The following is an 18687-nucleotide window of genomic DNA, read 5'->3' on the forward strand; positions in this document are numbered from 1 at the left end:
TACATTATTTCCAACATTTGAGGAATTGCCAATCCCTCAATCCTCCATTTATAGGCCTTTAGCTTCTTTCCTGAATTAAATACAATTATACTAGTCTTCGTTGCATGGGTACATAGCTAAAATGATTGAAGCATCGCTTGGAGAAACGCTGGAGTAGAATCCAGAAGAATGATGTCATCAGTGAATGCTAACCAATGCATTTGCAGAGCTCCCATTCTCACTGCATTCAGTCCCATCCCTTTCCACTGCATATCAAGGTCACATCAGTAAAGATTAAAACGTGCTCCTGCCAAATTGCAACCTTGTTTCAGGCCCATATATGTCGTTATGGGCTCAGTAAGCGCACCTTCCCTCGTTACCCTGTCTTTATAGGCTGTGTAATTATGGAGCCTAGCAATCCAAAGGATCAGGTCCACAGGGATGCCCAGTACCTCCACCTTAGCCCACAAACAGCAAGTAACTCTCTTGTCATTGCCTAACAACAATGACCAAGATGGCCTGACATTTCTTACTCTCTGGATTTGTTTTCAGGCACATTCTTTTTTTCATAACATAGTATCAACACATATGATGAATTAGACAGCACTCAGCATGGACCTGAAATGAAAGAACAACCCACACCTACAAATTACCACAAGTGGCAGATTGATACCATGACAATACAATTGGAAGAATAATGGCTTAGTGCCACACAGGCATCATTGAAATGTTTCTTCATCTCATCAAACATTCTGAACAGGGAGCTTATCAGGGAGACCTGTGGCACTGGATCAAATGGCAGGGACTTGCCCTCGCCCATCCCTTGACATATATTTCCTAAATAAGCCATGCCAATCCTACAGGTAGAAGGTGGGTAGAGGTACCCAAAGCTCTTCTGGAGAGAATTGAACAGAACTCACACAACCACCCATACATTAGCTCAACAAAACTGGACAGTTTGGGGATGAGGAGGGCACATAGGCCCCGACCATCTTGTCATGACACACATTTCCCAGAGCCAAATGAACAACACCAGGAGATGATTCCTACTAGTGGAAGATGAAAAGAGCCTACAGAAAACTAACCACATTACAGTATATGGCATTGGAATTTGTAATATCGGATAACAAACAATGTCTCTTTTCCCTGGTGATGAGACCCATTGTCTCCATAGTGTGGAAGAACATCATATGAATGGGATAAGGCGGTTTCATTGCAGGAGATTTGGTCGAAGCTAAATCCATCGAATTTTTTCAGACGGCTTTGGGTGCAAAGATATGTGTGGATGGGTAAGGGTAATAATTAAGGTGGGGATGCTAAAGGGAGATGTATGGGTCTCCCCCACATATATTTGCAGACAAATATCTTTAAAAAGAAATAGATGGTTTTGGATTCGACCAAATCACCTCGATGAAATCCTATAGAACCGTATGAACAGCCATGGCAATAACACCTTATGTGGGCATCCATGATGTTGGCACTAGGAAAGTGGTGGGATCCACAAAGCATTTCTTTTAGAAGTAGAATGGCCCATAAGACTCTAAGGAAATAGACTATAGTGCAATTATAGCATGTAACTAGATGGAGCCTGGATATGTAAGCGAGAGATGATATGGATGAAAAAATGCAGGAAAGATTTGTACTTTGGAGACAGTTCCCTCTCTTGATAACTGACATGTAAAAGGATGTGAAAAGAAGAACGGATGCCTGGAGTAATAAACTCTTCCTTATTTTGAGATTTTTACAAAGGTTTTGAAACATAAAGGAGGCTGCTTTGCTAGCTCGCGGGTTCACTTTTTCAGACATGGATAATCTGTCTGGTTGTTTCCTTGCATGGCAATGGAAATAAACTGATCCTGTTGCAAACGCTAAATACAGAGTGGAGGGTGTTTGCTTCGACATTTGTGTGAAGTTAGGTTTGCCTCATTTTGGTGAATAGTGATGTATTGGAATAGCTTGAAGCTTATCTATGCTTTTGGTTCCATTGGTATGGCAATGGTTGTGTAGAAAGAAGACACAGGAGCTGGGTTCAATTATCACTTCTGATGCCCCGGGCTACCGGTGCGATACAAGCACACACATAACATAACATAACATAACTTCTGCCAAGCCCTTATGAAATGTATTTTGGTGCTTTTGTTTTGACCTCTTCAAGCAATAAGATATAATAAACATAATACATGCAGAAAATAATATGTGTAGATAGTGTGCCTGGGGCAGTATGCAGCTAGAGGTTATGTACGATTTCAGATGCAGTTACCATACCGGCTTGGGTGGCTGGGGGGATAGGTATGTTTGCTCAAAGATACAGCGCCAACATTCCCTTCTCCACGACATCCAATGCTGATTTTGCTTTCAAAACACTTATAATTAGCCTTTCATCACATATTCTGTTGCCTTCCCTATTGTCTTTTTTTCTGCTTTATTTTCAAAGGTTAATTAATACACAGGTGCTGTGAATAGAAACAGATACTCTTGGTTGTATTCCCACAGTCCCACTTTTTGTCTACACTGTGGATTACTGTTTCTGTATGCGTGTGTGTTTGTGTGCGTGTCTGTGTGCGTGTCTTTGTATGTGCGTGCAGTACTGATTTCAGTATTGGGTTTGGTGTACTCTGGAGTTGGGGCGCCCCACTGATATTTATATGATATGGAGATGTCAAACTTCTGCATACTACCTGTTTTTCACAGTTGGCTCCTTTTACGATTTTGTTCCAATGAGATGGAAAATGCCAATGGGCCCTGATCCTTGTGTCCCGGTCCCCCACCCTTCTTTCACATTTAGAGGACCCCGTTCTCAACAAGACCGTGCAGTTATTCATTGCCCATTGCAATTGTGAGCCTCTCCACCTGCTGTGCCTGCCATGCTCTGCCTCTGGAGTCTGAACGCTTGCGCCCAGCGATGGTTGAGCGCAAATGAGGGAGCCTTATGCAACTGGTATTCCGTTATAGAAATCCAGAAATTCCTCGTTACACTCAGCATTTCTCGCATGTGGTCTACAAACATCAGTGGGAAAGCGCACCGACACACATGAATGACTAAGTATCAGGGTAAGTAAGTAACTCTATTTTGTAGAAGGTGCATGACTGCTTTAAGGTTTTGCAATCCAATACTTTGGGGGTCATTACAACATTGGAGGTAGCCATGCCGCTATTTGCGGCATGGCTACCCCCATTCCGGGTACCGGGTCCGGGTTCTCTGAATGGGGAAATACCGGGCCATTCCGACCTTGGAAGGCCCGATATTTCTCCATTCAGGAAACGCATCCCCATTCCCATTCGAGCCCCCATAGGGCTCAATGGGAATGGGGAGCATGCTAACAATCTGCCCGTTAATGACGGGCCCGTTGTTAGCATGCAGGACCGCTCACGGGACCCGTTACGGACGCCTGGTTTAATAAGGCATCCTTAGCGGGCCCCGCAAGCCGACCTCGTAATGAGGCAGTAGGGGGCTAAAGGGGTCGGCAGCTCTACCGGCTCCATTAAGCCCCTACCGCCAGGGTTGTAATGACCCCCAATATCTTAATTGTTTAGCCCTTTCTAGTCTTTCTGGTTGTGGACAGGTCCAGGCATAGCAATGATCGTTACTATAGGTGAGTAGATGCAAGGTTTCTAATTTTATAGAGCATTATGTTTATATTTCTATGTTCATTAGGAGGATTTTCAAAACCAACAATGGTGTAGGTTCTCGGAACTGTATACACAAGGGGAACTCCAGGGAAACAGCAAGCTGGTCAACCCTGGTGGTAACTTCAAAAGCAAATAATACACAGAGAATGGATGCTATAATTCGTCCAAACTGCAGAGAAACACGTGTACAAAAAACACATGCAGATCAAGACAAGAGGGTTAAAATAAGGATTCAATTGTCCCTCTATGATCATGAAAAATATCATACAGCTAATTAAAAAATATTTCATAATGATTAAAAACCACATCACAAATTAAGAAACCACATTGCAACTGTAGGTCAGACTTAGTGAACAAAATGACTTGCACTCATGTGGTAATTAGAGACAAACAACCTAACAAGGAACATACAACCAAATAGTTCATCATGCTCTAAATTAATCAAAAGAGCACGATACACAAGACATTACAATTTCATAACATATACTCAACAACACCTCTAAAAATATAGTACAAATTCAAAAAACATTGTCATCATAGCTCAAAATGACCCAACATGTTTCTTTGCCGTGTAAACATCATCATGCATAGTTGAAGGGAAATTCTTCAGGGGTTTAATTATTAGGTAGCTAAATCTCTACTCATCTTTCTGAGCAGTGTATCCTGTCCTGTCAGAGGACGTGATACTCATTTGTTATAATTATCACTGGTAGTGGAAAATTGAGGTATTAATCCGCCACAGTTGTTTCCTTTTACCAAAACCATGACTTATGTACCTATGCACACTATGGCCTTGCCTCCATCCCCTCTTTGCGTTATGTTTGTGAGGTTATCAGGACAGTGTTTCGCTAGGCTGTGCATTGATAATGAATTGGGTCAAAACATTGCTGAGATTTGTGGACAATGTGGTGGACCAATTCAATTAAAAACTCCTTGGGCCTGATTCACAGAAGTGTTTTATAATTGTCCAACCCCATTGAAAAGCGCTCTGTGAATCAGGGTCCATATGTGCAAACATCATTTTCAGTGACTGTACCTGACATCACAAATAGAAATAATACAGCCACTCGTATTTCAACTTAACAAACTAAGGTAGGTTGGAGGTAGAGAGGAACTCAAGTATCATAATGCCTCTGCTAGAACTGTCTGCCACAAACCCACTGCATTCTATTCCTACAGGTAATAGATATTGAAAGACCATAGAACCCACATAACACCCGAACCGCAAAACTGAACAGGAATCACACACATGTTTGTATATCAACCCGACTAGTAGGAATTGGGAAGGGGAGGTAAGGGAAAAGCCTATAGGTATGGGCAGAACGTCCAGGGGCGTTGAGGATGTTCTGACCCCCTCAAAATATGAAATATTTCTTTTGGCCCCCACAAATATTCCACCATGCTCTCCACTAAAGTGCCAGCGCCTACACGAGAAGAAAGGCTTATAAGAATGTCTGCAGTTTAAGAAGGACAGCACAGACCTCATAACAAAGCACAAAGGCAGTACAAACGTTTATATTTGTTAAATGACTGTCATAGACATACTTGTCAAATATAAAAACCTCTGGTCATTCTGGTGTTCCCAAAATGCTCGGAGGTGACACATTGACAGAATGAAGGTGATTTACTTAGTGGGGATCATTTTAAAAGCCATGGTGCAGTACAATAAGTGTAATAATAAGGCACACAAGGCTTAGGCCAGTCTTAACAGTTGCTGTACTACTCTAGGCATGTTAAAAGCTGAGTGGGAGACAGGAGGGGGGGGCATATCTCCTTCACCTCTTGCTCACTACGCACGTAAAGCCACCTGTTTTACACCTGACAGGAATTTCTTGCAGGTGTAAAACTAATAGATTGCTATGGATACTACCTGCATTGAACACCTGCTAAAATCAGGTGGATCCAGAGGAATGCATTGTACATGTAATCTGAAAAGTGTCATTTGCACGTGTTGTTTTCACATTGTTTTACAAACCAGAGAAAACAGGAAGGAAAGAGTAAACGTTATTTAGCCTGCATTTACTTTCCCTTTGCACTGATTTTTGATAAAACATTGAAAATTGCATGTAGGAACCCAACAGCACTTAAATGTTAACTAAGGTTAGTGATCCCCTGCATGTCATTGCCACTTTAAACAAAGTTGGTTTGAACTATTGTATGGTTTAATAATGTGAGTGTGGTAATGTTTTATTTACAGACAGCAATTTATTCACAAACTTGGACAGAGGGATTTATTTACAATATCTCCCTCAGACAACTTGCACTGCAAAGCCCTTTTGAGAAACACCTCTATCCACTCTAAAATCTCAACCCTGGCCACACAATCGCCATCACATCCCTGGAAACAGAACCTCCACCTGCACTTCTACTTTTCTCCTCCTTCTCTTTGCTCCCTTCCCAGAATTCCACCAACCACTATCACTTAACTGTCCATCAGGCTCCCCTAGAAATCCATGCCTCCCTCCCTGCTAAAAGAAATCTTACATCCACCTGCAGAGGGTCTTCACATCAACTCTTCACTGACTTCCTGCATCCTTCCCCCAGAAATGAAGACCTCCTTCATCAAGCCCCTCCTTAAAAAGGCCTCCCTAGACCCCTTTTACCCGTCCAACTACACACCCATCTTGAATACCTGCTTTATAGCCAGACTAGCTGATCAAGCAGCTTACTCACGACCATGCACCTTCTCAGTATCCAACAAGATCCTAGACTCTGCTCATTCACGATTCAGACCATTATGACAAACAGAATCCTGCTTAGTTTTCATCTGGGGCGATCTGAAAAGACACACCAACTCAGATGGATGTGCTGCCCTAATCCTGCTTCACCTCTTGGCAGCATTTGATACCATAGGCTACTCCATCCTCACCGAAAGGCTACACACTCTAGGCATCAGGGACATACCTATGAAATTAATATCCTCCTTCTTCTCCAACAGATCACAAATTGTTAATGTGCCTCTATTCTCCCTGCTACCCCTGCCAGTCTACCACAGGGTACCACAAGGTGCTTCTCTCTCCCCTTTCCTCTACCTGAACCCGCTGCCTGCCCTCATCAGAGACCATTGTTTATCTTGCTGTAACTGTGCCAATGATCTCGTATCCTCTATCTACGAGATCGAACACTGGATGATGGCCAATCACCTTCTACTAAACCCAGGCAAAACCAGATCATGCTATGTTGGAAAAAGTTCCCTATTCCCCAACCTACCCCTTGACCCCCTCCCTAGGCCTATCCTTCCCACTTACAACACTGTAAAAAATCTTGGTTGCATTATGGACTAAGATCTGTCTCTGTCATATCACATCAACTCAGTGGTAAAAATCGGTTTCCTCCACATACGGATCCTTTGCCACATGTTTCCTTTTCTGACCTTTCTACACAAAGTCACTGCTATTTTTGCAATCATCTTTTCACATCTAGACTATGCCAATACACTATACATTGGAGTGACTGCCTTGCAGCTTAGTAAACTCCAACAAATACAAAATACTGATGCAAGACTCCTCCTAGCTTTAGGTCCTAGAGAACACCTCTCACCCACCCTCAGAGTTCTCCACCGGCTTCTAGACGGTCAGCGAGCTTCCTTCAAGGCTATATGTATCACTCATCGAACCGTCTACAACAAAGGACTGAATACCTGCAACAGCAATGTACTCACTACATGCCTAAGAGAAACCTCACAATGGGCACTGAACTTCCACCTGTAATTCCGGTGACCAAATCATCTTGTATGGGGCCACATCCTTCTCAGTACAAGCACCTACATTTTGGAACTCTATCCCTATAGCCATCCATCACATAGTGAACCACCTCACCTTCGGAAAACACTCAAAACCTGGATTTACTATCTGTACACCAGCAAACATAATCTGAGCCACTTGGCTAACATAGCAAACAACCCCTTGTCAGCATCTTCCACCCTACTTTCTCTCAGCAGCCCTCACACAACACTTCCATCAGTCTTCCTACCTATTAAGATGGATTTCTGAACTCTGACCTGGTGGGCAGAGGTTCAGAAGCCCAGCCTAGTTTCTTGGAAAAGGGTAAACCTCTGTACAAGCCAGACCATTCACGGTAGCATTGGCAGTGGTCAAGACTAGGTCTCAGGAGGGTTGAGGGTGATCGAAAGTCCACAATGAGCACACAGAGCAAACAATAACACACATTACTCTCAGTCAGGTGTATATTAAATATATATGTATATAGATTTATAAAAGGCCTTTTAAGTAAAACAAATAAAATACATATTCAGCAGTAATAACACAATCAACACAACACTAATCTAGCAAACATATATACATAAACTGTTTATAGTCATTGCATTGAATGCAATAGCATTGAATGCCATACCAGAGGAAAAAAAAAGAAGCTTTAAAGAAAAAGCATTGAATGTATTTTTGTTCATTTTTTTTAATGGGGGCTCCCCCCAATCCTCCTTTTTTAACCTTTAAAACCCATTTTAATTAAACTAAACCCTTTACCTTTTAAGAAAAAGCACTCAATGCTTTTTTCAATGGCTTTTTTTCTCTGGTATGGCATTCAATGCTATTGCATTCGATGCAATGACCAGATACCACATAAACCAATGGCCAACAGGGATATTAATCAGTACACTTCCACAACCTGTAAAGAAAGGTTCCAGATTCCAGAGACAATCCACCAACCACCCCTCCAGAACAGCTAATACTAACCTACTTCAAGTGCCTAGATTCAAACGTATGAAGACTGCTGGTAGTAGCATCCTGGTCAAAGCTGCCCAAAACTGGAACTCACTCCCACCCTCTTTAAGAGCAGACATGCCCTACCCACGCTTCAGATCTAACCTCATCCAATGGATTAAGGAGCATGACATTTGGCCCTCTACCACACTGCCACACCACTGTTCACTACTGCGTATAACTGTATTTATACATCTGTATCTGTATAATTGTATATATTGTATGTAACTGTGGCTTGATGCTCTCTGCTAACCTTTGTTCCTTTGTATGACATAGGCCAGCACTGTTTATTATTATTATGTACTGCAACGCACAGCAATGTAACCTAAGCTGAACAATCCTCTTTTCCTTCTTCTGCGCCCTAATACCCTTGGGTCTGGTGCACATTATAAATAAATAAACAAACAAACAAACAAACAAAGGGGTCATATAGTGTGAATATCTCTGTGGTAGTCCTTCAGAATTCAAACTGTAACTAAGAGGCCGTCCAGTCTATTAGATGAGTTGAGCTCAAAAGTACTTTCGGTGCTGGCACACGCGATTGTGCAGTTAAGTGAAAACTGGGTATCTTCTAGGGGATCCAGTGAACCAGGAAGGTGGGTGAGGCAGTGAATAATAAGTTCCCATTATTTGAGGTGGGTCTTCTCAAGAGGGCAGAACAGAATACAAGAGTTAGGAATATCTCCGTAGCACAGGCTACCTCGATAAAGAAAAGTGACCCACAGGGGACACTCATGCGTAACAATGGATGGATGCACCAGGGGCCAAATGTAAGGGTTGCAAGTACTCACCGACCCTTGGCATACTCCAGACCAAACTTCGGCATTCAAGTCCACTTCGGCCGCAGGTTCAATACCTGCAGTGGCGCGGCTCGGTGGCTTTCAGGGTCTGCATTCCAGGAATGATACTGTGGCGGGACAGTGGCAATTTCTCCACTCCTGATAAAGAAATTAGGCCATTTCTGCTGCAGCAAGTCTGAGGGCACAGGGGTGCATAGCAGCAAGGAACCCACGAAGTTTGCCACCACATCTGGGTTGCAAGCTGGCCACATATGCTCAAGTTCAGGTGTACTCTCCTAATTCCAGACCTAGGAATGCTTGGTGTACAAAACCTGGTGGGAGAGTGCCTTATACCCAGAGCTTACAGCCTCCAAAGGCTCAAGTAAAAACTCAAGAGGGCGGCAGTTCCAGGGCAAAGGTCACGTACGAGCTTCTCAGATCACTGGGTGGTCCAGGAACACTTCCGAAGAGGCTCGCTTACGGGTTCAGTTGGAAGTGCCGAGAATAATTAGTCCCACTATTCCAATGGGTTGAAGCACCCTTGCAGGCCTTATAGGTTTGATCAGAAACAGGGGGTCTGATGGGACAACAGCGGGTTCAGGGTGCCACACGTTCCAGCAGGTCACCAGTGGTTCCATGGATCTGCTTTGTTGATTCAGGATACATGGCTCCTTTACTAAGTTTGGTGTGAACTCAGAAGATTGACCTGGAATTGGTGTAAAATATCTTCTCTTATCCAAAATCTCCTTCGCGCCAAAACAAAGAGAAACCAATGAAGGATCTGCTCACATACATCCCAGACATGGACCAATCATGGTTACAGTGGTCCCAGTCATCCCAGCACAGCAGACATCCTGGCACCCAGGATGTGTATTGGAACGAGACAGCTCCAGCCCACATCCTGGAGGCACACACACAAGGCATGCAGAAGCCTGCGAAAGCTTTGGTTTGCATGGGGGTCTACATGACCAAATAAGGAATTTCCCGGGTCTGCTCAACCTGGGGAAGGGAAAGGCACAAGTTGGCCAAAGGACAGAACAAAGGACCTTGTGGCCTGGCCATTTTAGGCACTGGCCACTGCCCTTGGCCAAACGCGGTAAACATGAAACAAGTTGAAAACAAATACAAAGTAACAGCTGACACCCGCTCTGTCCAAGGCACATCTGTACATTCAACAAAAAATCCTTTGAGGGTGCCTAAGGCCGTAAAAATGAAAAAGGGACCCTAGCACACTGTACTAAAATTTACTTTATTCACTGATAAAAAGTTACTAAAGAATAGCAACACAGTGAAAGACTAAGGGAAACACAGGGCCTCATTACACAGTAGGAGGTAACCATGGCGCAATTAGCGCCATGGCTACCCCCTACCGCCTTCTGGGTCCGGGTAGGCGGTATGGGGACTTACCGGGTCATTCCGACCATGCCAATTACCATTCCCCATTCCCATTCGAGCCCCCATAGGGCTCAATGGGAATGGGGAAGGAGCTAATAACGGTACCGCTATTAGCGATACTGTTATTAGCTCTGAAGTCCCTCAGCGAGTCCCATCCTTAACGTGTGGTCTGACCACACGTTAAGGACGGGACCCGCTGAGGGACCTCGTAGTAGGGCGGTAATACATTACCGGCACCGGTGCCGGTAATCCCTTACCACGTACCATGTAATGAGGCCCACAGTCTCCCATTGCTGACTGTTTTAAGGGCATGTCAGTTTCCCCATAACAAAATGAGCAAAAGCCAAGCTGAGTGAGGCAGAAGGCTGGGCTCCACTGGCAAAAGTCAATATAGGATGGTCAAACAACAACAAAAGGTTGGGGGGTTCACAACTGGAGAGAAAATCACCCATAAAATGGAAATATTTCCTAACACCCGCCCCACCCAAACCAAGGACAAGGGAAACTAATCCATCCCTGGATGAAGTTCTTGCTCAGGTTGGTTAAACATTCTGGACAACCCATCTGCATTGCTATGTTATACACCTGGCCTATGCTCAATGGTGATGTCAAACCCTTGCAGGCTTATGGACCACCTGAGCAATTTAGGATTCTCTCCCTTCATGTTCACGAGCCACTTTAAGGATGTTTGGTCAGTTTGCACAGTGAAGTGGGTCCCATAGAGGTAGGGCCTCAGTTTCCTTAGGGCCCACACAACAGAGAAACATTATTTCTCTACTGTGGACCCTGAGCTCTCTGTTCTTAAGCTGGTGACTTATGTATCCAATAGGGTGTGTGTTGCCTTTATCATATAGCTGTGGTAGTACAGCACCTATCCCAGTGACAGAGGCATCTATCGGCATACACAAAGGTTGTTAGGGAGAATTCTCTTATACGGCTAATTTCCCAAATCTAGTGAGTCCCCCAGCAGCTTTGCTGGATTTTTGGGGTTTGTTTTTTTCTCCTGCTAAGAGTGAGACTCGTTTCCTCCCACTCTTAGACATGATTTGAGGTGCTTTCTGACTTTGTATGTGTTCATGGGCTATGGGGTAACCTCTTTTTACTCCATAGGGCATCATCTGATTTTTGTATGTGTGTTACACTGCACCCTCAGTGCAGTAACACAGGGGTGTCATAGTGACTCCCCAACATAGACTCCATACCCTGGGACTGACTACTGTCTCCCAGGGCATGTAAAGTCACCATTGGCTTTACTAGTCCAAAATTGTGAACAGAACCAGTACAAACCATCATATTGTGGAAGTACTGGAAGGGGTTAATATACTTGCCCCATGGTCTGTTTTCAAGGGAGCACTGTCCAGTCCCCCCTTGTTGAGTTTCTGGCTGGTGGTAGTGGTTACCACGTTGTTACACTTCAGGCTTCCCCGCGGGCCTCCTTGCAGAGTACGACTTCTTTACAAGCTCCTCTATGGACCAGATACAGGCTACCATGGCGTCTGTACAAACTTCAACGGATTCTGGGTCAGCTGACACGTCTTGTACGTGGAAGACGTACGGCAAGACACGCCCCTTTTACGACTATAAAACCACCGTCTTCCAAGGGGCTCGTTGCTGCTAATTAGCGTTACAAGCTATACACGGTTTCGTCTGTTTCCTCTTCGTGTCTTCCTACATGATTCCTCATCTGAACTCCTGGTTTTGACCTTTGCCTGACTACTAGATTGCCTCGTCTCATCCTTTATTCCTGTCGTGCTCGTCTGGTTGTTTGACTCAGAACGTTACTGGATCCGGCTCCCTTCATTCCTGGTTGCCACTTCTGCACTCTGAACCAAATTGCTGTCTACTATCCGGATCTTTTCTACAGCTACTCGGGATACATGTGTGCTCAGGTACTTACTTAATTGGCTATCCCCATCTCTGCTACTGTTTATCTCCATGACTGGTTTGGATATTTGTCTTCTGTTGGATTCTTGGACATTGAGTGACTTTCCTGTGAGATTGTCCTTAAGTGCATATAAACGCTTTCCTGAAACTGCACCAACCCGGCACTAGTGCGACCCTCGTGCCGTCCGAGGCTACTTCCCTATACTAACATCCCTGTTTGTTATTTTCTCCTGTCGTTGTCTTCTGTTTCCTGGATTCCTTTCCTCAATATATCCTTATTCAGGTTAGTTGTTATCAATTCTATATATATAGTTGGGACCGATATTGAATTAGACCATTTCCACTCATTTTGTGTTATTCCTTGTAGATCCACCCAGGGGAAGCTCCACTCCAATATCTATCTAGATAGTTGCCCATTTAATTCAACTGTTCTAATCACTTGCATTAACCTCAACACTGTCTAATATCTTTGTATTCCTTTGCAGCATTGGTATTGGCGGTGTGTGTTCTCCCCGCTCTTTTATTCAATTGACACCTCTGTCTGTCCCAACTGAAACAACAGAGAGGTACATTGTGAAAAAGAGCCCCTCTTTGAGGAAGCCTGAGTCTTGTACTCATGGGAGCTGGGATGGAAGGCTGAATATCGATTCTTGTACCACCATCATCTCCATGGTCACTTCTCTGCATCTTCGGCCTATTTCGGAGTGGAGAGTAACACACGTGAAATATTCCTTCGGAATATTGTCTATGGGATTTTCCCATTGATTTTAAACGCACCACTTTTTGGTGCAATGTTAAAGATACTGCTGCTTCATTTATTTAATGTTAAATCTACGGTTGGGTCTTTTTGTCAGAACTCGGTTCCAAAATGACATTTGTGTCCGTCTCTGTAACTCTGACCAAGGTCGAGCCCTTTGTTCCACTATTTTGGCGGGCTTCTCCACAGAAGCCCTCCAAGTGGTGCCACTCTGGGTTCCATCGGAGGGGTGGAGGGGGGAATAGGCACCCTGGACTGCGTTGCCTCTGCAACCCAAGTCGCACTCTACTCTGATTGGCCCAGTGGTGAGCCGCCCGGCTCACCACTTAGCATGTGTGATTGACAGCTAGGCTGATGAATGGGGGTTTTTCTGCATAAAAGTAGGGCCTTTGGGACTGGAACTTCAGAAGTCTCCACAGGACCTAAGAATCCGAAGAGGGACGAAGCTGAGCCATCTGCAACGACAACACCACCGGTGAAGCCCTGCTACAGCTACATCACCACTTTCCCGACGACAAGAGAAGATCTTCTGCTGGACGAGTCTTCTTCCTCTGAGCTGGTGTGACCAACCAGTTCACCCTTTTCGCCTTCCAAAGATGGCCCTTGGTTGAATCGGCCGTGCCAAGCACCCCGGCAGCCGGATAGCCAAGCTCACCACTTTTGACCGCGAATAAAAGGACTGCACCTTTTAATCGGTAACGACGCGGCTGGTTTCATCCCTGTGCAGTGCAATGACTCCACGTTTCCTCCTCGATGAGATCTTTTCTTCCCCTGGTCAGAACCATGAACTTCAACCACTGCCAGGAACAACTGCCCCCGCTGGAGCTTCCTTTCTCTTAAGGTACTGTATCCTGCCTGGCCTAAGTTTTCTACAGATTGCTAAAAGTGACCCTGAAATCCTTGGCTTCTAAACTGGGTTGGCTCCAGGCCTTCTAACTATATCTTTTGACTCACCCCAACCTCTTTTGAACACTCTGCAAAGACTTTCAGTGCACTTTAAACCGTGTGATCCTAGGCACATTTCACTTTGCTCCATTTAAAGTGGGCCTGGCCTATGAATTTAGGCTCTACAGTATGACCTGCCTTTCTCCCCTTGCTCTGAACTCTTCAAAGTGTTGGGAACTGTTTTATTCTTATGCTCCGCCTTTTTCTCTCCCTTTAACTACACTATTGGAGTGCCATCTAGGTTAAGCGCTCACTTCTGTCTTAACAAATAGTTGTGCTTTAACCCTGACTTGTCTGATAGTTATCAAGGGAGGTGTGTTTACTTACTTAACTGTGTTTTAGATTACTTTTCATTGCGAGTGCTAGTGTTTTACCTAGAGTGTGTTTTAAATAAATAACTATATACTTTTTATACAAAGCTGTGGTCAGTGTTTGTTTGCTCTACTGTGTTTTGGCCCTATTGTGCATACTCTGCATACTGCCCTACTCTTCTTGAGAGAAGTCTGACTGCTCAGCCACAGCTACCAGTTAAATCTGGGTGGTGCAGACTGCTACCAATTGGGTTTACTGCTGCTCCTGTAGTCTTAATCTTTTTGCAGTGTTCCCCAAGGGAACTGCACAGGATTCTGCCTAACAAAGGTATTTTGTAATCAGGGGCCCTGAGAACAGGGGCCTGGCATAAGGAGTCTTTTAAGTCATTGAAGGCCTTCCTACACTCCTCAGACCTAGAGACCTTCTTGGGTTTCTTAGGAGTAGTGAGAGCAGTCAGAGGGGTAGCTATGGAACCATAGTCTGCCATAACGTTTCTGTAATACCCAGTGAGACCTAAAAAGGCTCTCACCTGGATTTGTGTAGTGGGAGTAGGCCAGTATTGTACTGCCTGTGCTTTACTGGGTAGTGGTTTGGTGCTCCCTCCACCAACTTCATGCCCAAGGTAGACCACTGAACCTTGACCAATCTGGTACTTGCTGGCCTAAAAGGTCAAGTGCTCCTTCTGAAGTGCCTGCAATGAAATTCTAAGGTGTTTCACGTGATCCTCCCAGGTGGCACTGAAGACTGCTATATCATCCAGATATGCAATATATAATTGATCCAACCGATTAAGGACCTGAACAGTGGCAGGTGCATTTTGCAACCAAAATGGCATTACCCTGAACTGGTAAAGGTCTTCTGGAGTTGAGAATGCTATCTTCTCCTTGGCATGTTCTACTAGGGCTATTTGGCAATACCCAGCAGTGAGGTCAAATGTGCAAAGGTACTTGGAGGCACCCAAGGTATCCACCAGCTCATCAGTTCTGGGTAAGGAGTGTGCATCTTGGTGACAGCATTCAGAGCCCTGTAATCCACACAGAACCTCAACTAAGAGAAACTTGCTTTTGGAACCAGAACCACATGACTGGAACAAGGACTATTAGAGGGTTCAATAACCTCAAGATCTAACATCTTGTTGACCTCGGTCTTGATGTAAGACCTCACCTTATTTGACATCCTGTATTCCCTACTTTTGGTAGGTGCACTATCTCCTGTGTCCATATCATGTCGGCACCAAGGTGTCAAACTAGGTGCTAGAGAGAACAAGGGGGAGAATTGCCTCAGCAAACTTCTCACCTCACCTTACTGACCAGAAGTCAGTTGAGGGGCTACTTTGGCACCCTCAATGTAGCTGTCTGAAAGACTGCCCTGGAACAGATCAGGAAGAGGCTCTGAATCTTCCTCCTCTACGTCTGAATCCAGCAGCAGTGCAGCTATTCAACCACTGGGATGACAGCCTTCGGTCTATTCACATGGAACACTTTTGGAACCTGTCCAGCCCTTTCAAGGTACACTAAACAGTTAACCTCACCCAGTGACTCCACTACTGAATAAGGGCCTGACCATTTATCATGTAAAGCTCCAGTCCTTATGGGGTTCAAGATGAGGACTTGGTGGCCTGGTGTAAAGTTGACAAGGGAAGCTTTCTGGTCAAACCAGTGTTTCACCAGAGCATGCCCAGCCTTCAACTTATCACTAGCCTGAGCCATCAGGAGAACCATTCGCTTCCTTAGACCTAGCACATAGTCCACTAGATTGGTTGTTATGGGGGGAGTAGGCATCTCCCACCCCTCCTTGACCATAGCCAAGGGTCCCCTTAGTGATCAAAAATAAGCATAAAGGGGCTGAAGCCAACCCCCTCTCATGGTACCTCTGTGTAGGCAATCCATATGCATGGAAGAAGGAGATCCCATGTTCTCCTCTGTGGCTCTTGTAGAGCCCCAATCATGCTTTCAATTGTTTTATTAGACCTCTCAACTAATCAATTGGTTTGGGGTTGATATGCTGAGGAAAACCTGTAAGTAACCCCACACATTCAACATGGATTGCATGTACTTGAACATGAAGATGCTGCCCCTCTCAGGCAGAACTTCTTTAGAGAAGCCAACCCTAGTGAATATGCCAAGTAAAGCTTTTGCAACTGACTTGGCAGTTGCAGTTTTTAATGGGATGGCCTCAGGATACCTGGTGGCTTGGTCGACCAGCACCAGGTACCTATTGCCTGAGGATGTTTGAGGGTCAAAGCCTCTCAAATGGTACCCGCAAAACTGGGAGTGGTACCAATGGAGCTTGGATTGTTGTGCCACTTTTTCTAGATAACTGGCATGTGGCACAACTCCTGCAGCGACTTTCTACCTGGACCCCCCTCTTGGGCCATTAGAAGTGTATTGCTAACCTTTGCGTGGGTACCTTGATGCCAAGGTAACCAACAAGGGGACTTCATGCGCCAGCTGCAAGAGGAAGGGTCTTAGATGAAGGGGAACCACCTATGGTCTCCTTCTATAGACTCTGTGGGCTCACTGTAGAGGAGTCCACCTTACCAATAAATCATGTGCTTCCCAGAAGGTTCACCCTCTAGCTGAGAGCAGGCCTGTCTTCTTAGGCCTTCCAAAGCTGGACACTCACGTTGGCCCTTACTAAACTCAACCCTTTCAGGACCACCTTCAACCAATAAACTTTGGATTTCAGGATTGTCATGTGGATTATGGATTTCAGGCAATGTCTCTTCCTCATCAGGTTCAGGTAGTTGGCCAACTACCTCCACCTCAGTGCTAGGTGAGCTGGGGGAATGTTTTCTTTCCCTTTCCTGTCTTTCTTGACTCCTTTAGCCTTGGGTTTCCCCTTTGGCTTGGGCTTGCCTTTGGTCTTGTCCAATGCCACCCTTGTGTGTGACCTTGTGCATGGTTTCTCTTGTACCATTGTATTTAAGTAAATTTGTTATGCTGGACTAGACCCCCTTGCATTTACGTGACCATGTCTGTTTTGAATTAGCCTATTTAAGTGATGCTGTGATTGCATAGGCCTGGTGTAAAGTTGACAAGGGAAGCTTTCAGGTCAAACCAGTGTTTCACCAGAGCATGCCCAGCCTTCAACTTATCACTAGCCGGAGCCATCAGGAGAACCATTCGCTTCCTTAGACCTAGCACATAGTCCACTAGATTGGTTGTTATGGGGGGAGTAGGCATCTCCCACCCCTCCTTGACCATAGCCAATGGTCCCCTTACAGGGCATAGGCTTAGCCCTTCCATTAACTAAATTAACTTGCTGCCTATTGCGATCATTCTCCTAATATCATTATCAACTGCAGCTTTATGTGCCGATTGCTAACTGCATACTGTCATCCATGCTACAATAACTGCTGATACTTGTCACCCTGCCTGGTCAATATTACCGCCTGCAGTCCTTGACCCACGCACACAATGATGCCCAAAAACACAAGCAATGCCCTCACCTTCCACTCTCTTTCTACTACCACTCTGCTTACTCTCCTATTCACGCTCTCCATTCTATCCCCTCACACTGCACTAACCTCCCTTCAGCTAACATCACTGAACATCTTCTCGGCTCCCCCTCCAACAACTGTCATGCACACTTCCATTACATCGCAACAGTCCTAACACTCCCACGCAGCCACATCATCTTTACCATCTTGACTCAGCATAGCGAGCAGACTTGACAGACTCAGAGCTCGTGCTCTACTCTAGAATACAGGCTACGTCCTAGGCCCACGGCATCTAGAAATATTAGATTAGGCTCCCACACAATCTACAGGTACACCCCCTAGATCGAACATTCTATCACACTCAAACATTCACACACTAATCACAGTAGGCCTCTCCCTTCTACTACACCTGACACGTCAGACACAGCCCCCACACCCACCACCACAAACACCAAAAACATACCCACACCACATATCAAATGTGCCCTCTTAAATGTCTGCTCCCACCCAGCTCATGCATTAGAAATTCACGATCTCATAACCAACAATAACATTGACCTACTTGCCATCACAGAAAATTGGCTACATGAAGCCTCCGGCCCCACCGTCGCTCTCGCACTCCCACCAGGCTTTACTATCTTCAGAAAAGACTGACCAGCCTGCTTGGGAGTCCGAGTAGCCCTCATTTTCAAAGAGAGCCTCCCCCTTCGACTTATCAGCCACCCATCGACTAGCAAATCAGACATTCTGTCTGCTAAGCTTACACTGTCCCCCAACAGCACCATAAACATTCATGTGCTATACCGTCGCCCAGGTCTCCCCCTAGACTTTCAGGGACACCTT

Source organism: Ambystoma mexicanum, chromosome 10 (genome assembly GCF_040938575.1).
Source record: "Ambystoma mexicanum isolate Mex_15411 chromosome 10, UKY_AmexF1_1, whole genome shotgun sequence".
Lineage (NCBI taxonomy): Eukaryota > Metazoa > Chordata > Amphibia > Caudata > Ambystomatidae > Ambystoma > Ambystoma mexicanum.